Raw genomic sequence first — 6,000 nt, forward strand, 5'->3', positions numbered from 1 at the left:
CCAATTCTACCTTGCAAGTCTGGTATAGATAGGAACTGGAAACAGGGAATCCAGGGCCGATGATGCCTTCAGGACCAGTGGTATGAGCGGCAATACTGGGAGGTTGGAGGGAGGATGGGTTGGAAAGGGGGAACCAATTACAAGGATCTACATGTGACCTCCTCCCTGGGGGGACAGACAACAGAAAAGTGGGTGAAGGGGGAAGTCAGACCAGGCAAGATAGGACAAAAGAATAATTTATAAATTATCAAGGGTTCATGAGGGAGGGGGAAGCAGGGAGGGAGGGGAAAAATGAGGAGCTGATGCCAGGGGCTTAATTGGAGAGCAAATGTTTTGAGAATGATGAGGGCAATGAACGTTCAAATGTGCTTTACACGATTGATGTATGTATGGATTGTGATAAGAGTTGTACATGCCCCTAATAAAATGAATTTTTAATTATCATCATTTGAGGGCTATATATAAATGCTGGTTTTAGCCCCACCTGGAAAGCCAGACCTCTATGTCCCGACTGAGCTTTGGTAGAAGCAAGAAGACTTGTGGCTCTTGACAATTTTTACTTTTGATTCCTGACCCTGCCTTGGCCTGACCTTCAGATTGGGGACTGAACTGCACCCACCATCACCTGAGATATTTCTCCAAGTTTTCCTTAGTTTGTGTCGGACATTGCAGCGATTCGCAGAACCCAGGGATGTGCGGGATTATGCCCATGGGAGGACTGGAGAAAATGGAGCTGAATCACCTCTGGAAGAGTTGGACATTTCCAGTCCCTTGGAACTAGCATGGTGTTAATTCTTTCTAAAGAAATTATTACCACAAGTTGGAATCCATTAGGACGCTTATGGGTTTGATTTGTATATGCATTTTCTAAGGTAGCAGACATCATTGTCTATGAAACACTTGTGAATTTCTAATAAAATGTCCTCCAAGTTTCTCAAAAGTAATTCAACAAAGAGATTACTTTAAAATTAAGGTAGTGGAGATTGGGGCAATGAGCATGAGCTTTAGAAACAGAAGCGCCTCGTTCGAGCTGCGCTACATCTTCACACTGCTGTCTAATCTTAGCCAAGATATTGTACTGGGTCTCCCCTTCCTCAAATATGAAATGGGATCAGACTGGCATACCAAAAAGTACTAAGGATGGTAGTAAAATGCATTAAAAAGTGGTTGGTGAGTAGAAGATTTAAAATGACGACTCTTTTCTCGCTACCATCTTCATTGATTGAATGATGCTGAGGAGTGAATGATCAGCTTGAAGCCCTAATCCCTTCTTCCTAGCACAGACTGGCAGACAAACCTCCCTGGGCAATCTAGCTAGCAGTTCAAATGAAGGGGAGAGGAATATGGCGTTCAGCCAAAGGAAATGTAAGAAGACACCAAGTAATGGGCTTATTTTATAGAGACAAAAGGTAGCGTTGATGCTTGCAATTGCTTTTAATAACTCATTTAAAAGTCAGATCCTTGAAATGTATGATTGCTTTCATATCCCCAAGTGCAGTGACTGTGAATTTATTTTCATTTTAGTTGTCAGCTATTTAAATGTTCACTCTCAGGTAGATGTTTGAATCAGTTAAGCCCCTGCAGCCATATCAATAAGTATAAATGCATCAACCTCATTATTTCAAGATTGTCAGTCAGCCCTTTTAGAAAATGCAGCTGTTATAAAAACTGAGAAAACTTACTACATGCACCTGACCATATTCGAAGATTCTATGTTAATCAGAAAGGTCAATCTTAGAGCTTACTCCTCTCTTTCTAGAGGATGTTCCTCCCAAATTTTTCAGGGCAACCAATGAAGAAGTAAGCCTATCTTACTCTCCAGTGAAGTATTGCCGCATGAACTCATGTACAAGCTGAGCTTGCCGGCACATTTTTTATGCAGTTTTGTGATAAAATTAAATGCCTCAGCTGATATTCGGGTCGGCTTATACTCGAGTATATATGGTATATGTTTTCCTAAGTTGGAATTGAGATCGTCTAACTCTCAGTGTGATTTCAATTTACTTGCTAAGTAGAATTTGCTCCAGAAAATTCCTCAAATGGTCAAAAATTCACTCCTCTGCCCTTTCCTGTAGGGTTGCCATGACTTGGAATTGACTTGGTGCAATGATTTTGGTTTTTTTGGTTGCTCGTATCACCTAAAAGGTTCTTTTTACTCTACTCATCTTCAATGTGTGCTCTAAGGAGCAATCTGGCTCTACTTCCAAAAAAAGATTTGTTTGGTCTCTGGCCATCCATGGTTCTTTCAATATTTTTCAGCAAGAATATAATTCAAATGCATCGATTCTCCTGTGATCATACTTATTCATTGCCCAATTTTCACTTACATATGAAGCAACTGAAAAGACCACGACTTGGTGTCAAACCTTACGTTTCTGTGTTAGTCCAGGTTGACTAGAAAAACAAATCCAGAGACACTCATATGTGTATGAGAACTTTATATCAAAGAGTAATTGTATAGTTTTAAAAATCTCAGTCCAGATCAAGTCCACAAGTCTGATATTAGCCCATATTTCAGGTACCAGTCTATAAATTCCTCTTCAGACTCATGCAGCACATGAAATGAAGCCAAAAGCAGGAAGATCGCAGGCTTGTCAACAGGAGTCTCTCACAGAGAGAGTGTCCTGCCTCTAGGGAGGAAGACAGGAGTTCCCAGAATTCTCAGGAGAATGCCATGCCCACAAAGAGGCCTCATTGGCTATGGCCTGAATGACAAGCTGGACTCCACCCCTTCGTTTAAATTGATAGGAGATTATGTAACTGCCACGGTTTCCAACTAACATTGCTGCTCATTGCCCAATACTGCTGGCCAACACTTTGCCCAATACCAACACTGCTGCTATAAAATTGCCCATTGTAATACATGGTCTGATTTCTTGGCTGTTGTTCCCAGGAACATTGACTGTGGAGTCAAGCAATTGAAATCCTTGACAACTTCAACCTTTTCTCTGCTTATCATGACACTGTCCATTAGTTGAGTTGTAAAAATTTTTATTTTCTTTACATTAAATTATAATCCATACTGAAGGCTGCAGACCTTGATCTTCATTAGCATGGGCTTCAAGTCTTTACTTTTAGCAAGTAAGCGGATGTGATCTGTACATCATACAAACCTTTCTCCAATCCTGATGCCACATTTTTTCGAATAGTCCAGCTTCTTGAATTATTTGCTCAGCATATAGATTGCGTCTCATTCATTGCCATCCACTCAATGCTGACACTCAGAGTGACCGCTTGTGGATTTCTGAGACTGTGACTGTTAATGAGAGTAGAAAGCCGATACTTTCTCCCGTAGAGCTGTTGGTGGTTTCAAATTGTCCATAAAGATCACAGCCAAACACATAACCACTATATGACCAGGGTGAAATGATTCAACCCTGATGCACACCATTCCTGATTTTAAACCATGCAGTATTCCCTGTTCTGTTTGAATGATTGCCTCTTGGTCCATGTACAGGCTCCTCTTAAGTATAATGAACTGTTTTGGAATTCTGTTCTACTCCATGTTATCTATAATTTGTTATGGTCCACATAGTTGAATGCTTTTGCATAATCAATAAAATACAAATAAACATCATTATGGTATTTTCTGTTTTCAGCTAAAATGCATCTGACCCTTCAGGACCAGTGGTGTGAGTGGCAATACTGGGAAAGTAGAGGGAGGGTAGGATGGAAAGGGGGAACCGTTTACAAGGATCTACATGTGACTTCCTCCCAGGGGGATGGACAACAGAAAAGTGGGTGAAGGGAGATGTTGGACAGGGCAAGATACAAAATAATAATTTATGAATTATCAAGGGCTCATGAGGGAGGGGCCTGCGGGGAGGAAGGGGAAAATTGAGGACCTGATGCCAGGGGCTTAAGTGGAGAGCAAATGTTTTGAGAATGATGAGGGCAATGAATGTACAAATGTGCTTTACACAATTGATGTATGTATGGATTGTGATAAGAGTTGTAGAGCCCCTAATAAAACGATTAAAAAAATAAATAAAATGCATCTGACATTAGCAATGACAAACTTTGTTCCATATCCCCTTTGAATCCCACTTGAATTTCTCACAGCTCCCTATGTATTATGCAACCATTGTTGAATTCAGCAAAATTTTACTTGCATGTGGTATTGTTCTATGATTTGAGAATTATGTTGAATCATCTTTCTTTGGAATGGGTATACATATTGACCTCTTCCAGTCAGTGGCAAAGTAGCTTTCCATATTCCATTGCAGATTAGTGAGTGTTTTCAGTGCTTCAAACTTGTGGAAACATTTCAATTTATAGTTTATTAATTCCTGAAACCTTGTTTTTTTTATAATACCCTCAGTCCAGCTAGTACGTTTCTCTTAAATATTATCAGTTCTTGATCATATCATACTTCTTGAAATGGTAGCATTTTTACTGCAATAAATAAACACATGAAGCACAGACTGTTAGAAATAAAGAGGTGTTGGACTGCTGTAATAGATATTTAAGGACACGTCCATGTGGGATTCTGTGGATTTGATTCCAACTCATAGCAACCCTACAAGACAGTAGAATTGACCCATAAGGTTTCCAAGACAGGCATACCTTCCGTGATGGGTTTGAACTACTGATCTTTTTGGATAGCAGTGAAACACATTAATCAGCGGTCTACCAGGGTTCCTTATCGGAAAATGTATGAATAATCAAATTAGTACCAAACTACAGCTGGCACTGATATAGGTATGAGACTTTATCTGAAAATTCTGGAAAGCTAGGTTGGACCATATTCTCTTCCAAAGAAGAACCTTAATCTTTATATATAGCACCAAGACCAGCCACATGAAAGAAGTTCAAGAGAACAGAATTTGAGACTGCTGAAATATAAGACAAGATATAGACAAGAAAAGTCAGGATGCTTTCAGAAAGTCACACCTGTTTCATAAGCCCACCCATTAATAAACTAATCAAAATGCATTTTATCCTCTTTCAAAGTAATAAGGATATGGGAAGCTAGAAGATTTTCCTGGAAGAAGGCGCTGAGTGAGGAGCTTCCAATCTATCCTAAACACTCTGACTGTGGGGAAATTTTGTGTTGGAACTTATTTTCCTATTTATTACTCTTTTAGTGTGGAAGTTCTATTATCAAGCTAGTGATATTCAAATCCTAACACTGAGGCATGTGTAAGCTTGAGGACAGCCTTCAGCCAGAAGCATTCCCTCGGGTGAGCCAGAAGGAAGGCATGTTCCCAAGGCAGACTGAGAGCACATCGCAAGGATGGGCTTTTCCAGAAGAGCCAAAAGCATAACCAGAAGAAGAATAGCATGGCTCCAATCTATAAGGGGACAGTCAATTGGGAAAACTAGTAGGAAAGTAAAATGATGAGAGGGGATGAACAGAGCAAGATAGGACATACCTGGTGCTGCCACTTTTTAAATGGATCGCGTGGTGCTAATGATGTGACAAGCATAATTGGCCAAGGTGATAAATGGGAACAAAACAGGGCCAGCCAAACCCATGCTCATTTGCTCTGTGAAGGACTCATCCCCTCAGCCCTAATGAAGAGGCCAATGGCAATTTTAGAGTTGGTGACATGCAAGGGAAAACAGAGTAAAGGTGGTCATTTCTAAGTGGTGGGGTATCAAGGGCCCTGGCCCTGAGGCAGGCCCTGATGCCATTCAAAAACAGCAAGCAGGCCTGTGGAACTGTAGCAGGGGAAGAGCAGTGAGAGCTGAAATAAAATATCAAACTGAGGCCCGATGATGTTTGATCTGAAGGGCCTTCAAAAAGCCTTGAGCTGCGACACTGAGAGAAATAGTCAATCATAGCTGGGTTGTGGTATTGGTTTGGTTTGGTATGGGCTGGTTCGGTTTTGTCTGGTTTGTTCATTGACAACTCCTAAGGTCTAGCAGTTACTAGATACTCAAACACTTGGCATTAACTGTGTTGATTCACCTGAGATGTCTTTAATATTTTTTTTCTTTTTTAACCATTATTATGTTCTCTTCCATTTATAAACATTTATTATAGATTCAATCATT

This window comes from Tenrec ecaudatus, chromosome 9, assembly GCF_050624435.1.
Source record: "Tenrec ecaudatus isolate mTenEca1 chromosome 9, mTenEca1.hap1, whole genome shotgun sequence".
NCBI classification, from domain to species: domain Eukaryota; kingdom Metazoa; phylum Chordata; class Mammalia; order Afrosoricida; family Tenrecidae; genus Tenrec; species Tenrec ecaudatus.